We start from the raw sequence: 2,285 nt of genomic DNA on the forward strand, positions 1-2,285 counted from the left end.
CAACCTATGACACCCTGACTAATCAAGAATCTATCAACATCTGTTCCAAACATACCCTATAATTTGTTCTCCTCAATCATCTCTGGCAATGAATTCCACAGATTTACCTCCATCTCCCACCCTAATTGTTGCACAAAGTGGTATCATGCCATCTTAGACTGCAGCCTAACTCTCAGCTTAACCTTTGTAATGGTGCTGCAGTAGAGTGTCAGTCTACAGTAGGTTTTCATGCACTTGTCTTTGGTGAGGGTTTTGGAGTCACAGCTTCCTGTTTTGGAGGAGATAGTGATTGATGGCTAGTATCTGCTGTTGAGCCCCCACTGAACTAAACCTTATAAAACTGCATTGAAGTTCCACCGAAGTCCTGACGAAGGGTCTAGGCCCGAAACGTCGACTGTACCTCTTCCTAGAGATGCTGCCTGGCCTGCTGCATTTACCAGCAACTTTGATGTGTGTTGCTTGAATTTCCAGCATCTGCAGAATTCCTCGTGTTGAAGTTTCACCTACTGCTTCTTTTTCCACATCACAGAAATTATTCCTGGCTTGTGAGTTCAGATCATTATCCGATCCACAAACTTGGAAATGTTCTGGGGAAGCTGTTGGTGATCTTCCTGAAAAATGAATGCTTAGTCATTACATCATCCCTTCAGCTGCTTTGATGATTACTCCCCCTGCAAGTGAAAATACTTTACACTTTGCCTTTTATTCTCGCAATAAAAGTGTTGAAATATTACACATATTTGTGGTCTCACATTTGGCACATCTGAGATGTTGCATTCCCAGTTTCAAGTTCAAGTTTATTGTCATTCAACTGTATACATATATACTGCCAAACAAAACAACACAAGGTGCACACTTGTCTCACACATGACACATAAGATAACATTACGAGACATTCTTGCCATAGAGGAAGTACAAAGAAGGTTCACCAGATTGATTCCTGGGATGGCGGGACTTTCATATGATGAAAGACCAGATCAGCTAGGCTTATACTCTCTGGAATTTAGAAGATTGAGGGGGGATCTGATTGAAACGTATAAAATTCTAAAGGGATTGGACAGGCTAGATGTAGGAAGATTGTTCCCGATGTTGGGGAAGTCCAGAACGAGGGATCACAGTTTGAGGATAAAGGGGAAGCCTTCTAGGACTGAGATTAGGAAAAACTTCTTCACACAGAGAGTGGTGAATCTGTGGAATTCTCTGCCACAGGAAACAGTTGAGGCCAGTTCATTGGCTATATTTAAGAGGGAGTTAGATATGGCCCTTGTGGCTAAAGGGGATCAGGGGGTATGGAGAGAAGGCAGGTACAGGGTTCTGAGTTGGATGATCAGCCATGATCATACTGAATGGTGGTGCAGGCTCGAAGGGCTGAATAGCCTACTCCTGCACCTATTTTCTATGTTTCTATGTTTCTATATATTACCACAAAATTGGCGACGGGGTGGCGATACGTGGCTACCAAAGAGGTGTAAGGTGCTCCTTCCTTTCTCTAGCCTGGTCACCCTTGGGCAAGGCCTAGCACCTGCTTAGATGTGCCCCCCCCCCCGATCACGTGAAGCCACTGGAACAGGAAGTGGATGGCCGCATATCACAAGTCCTGGTTATGCAACCACTGGCACCAGGTAATCTCTGAAGAGTATTAATAATGGCTGGGGTCATCCATCTTGTGAAAAAGGCAATGGCAAACTACTTCTGTGGAAAAATTTGCTATGAGCAAGCATGGTCATAGACCCTGATTGCCCACATCATATGACACGACACATAATGATGATGACCACAAAGAAATTAAAAAATAATAAAATATATTCCAGAAAACTAACGTTTTGCATAATATGCACTTACTACACAAGTTCAAAAGTGAACAGTATAATGCTACTGCGTTTCATAAGTGATGAGACCTGGTTGGTCTCTGAACTCCAATCTGTTACAGGTGGAGCAGCTTTGTTCCTTGACACTTGGAAGGAGATATGACACTGCAGCAGGGAGTTCTGATGTAGACGTTTTGAGGAAACTAGGAAAGAGATATGAAATTACAGGAGGTAGTTCTGATATAGAAATTCTGATGAATGATGGCCAACCCAAGACAACAACTCTGTTAGCGTTCCCACAGGTTCTTCTGACCTGCTGATTGATTCTGCTTTTATTTGACTGCCCTGCTTAATATTTTACTGTTTGATTGGCTCTAAATTGTTCACAATCTACTGAGGCTGTGAAATTGCCCAATAAATGCAAGACTTGAATTTATATTTTATCCTTCCACTTTTTCTCCTTTGAACAGAGACGCA

The sequence above is a fragment of the Mobula hypostoma genome, chromosome 18 (genome assembly GCF_963921235.1).
Source record: "Mobula hypostoma chromosome 18, sMobHyp1.1, whole genome shotgun sequence".
Taxonomy (NCBI): Eukaryota; Metazoa; Chordata; class Chondrichthyes; order Myliobatiformes; family Myliobatidae; genus Mobula; species Mobula hypostoma.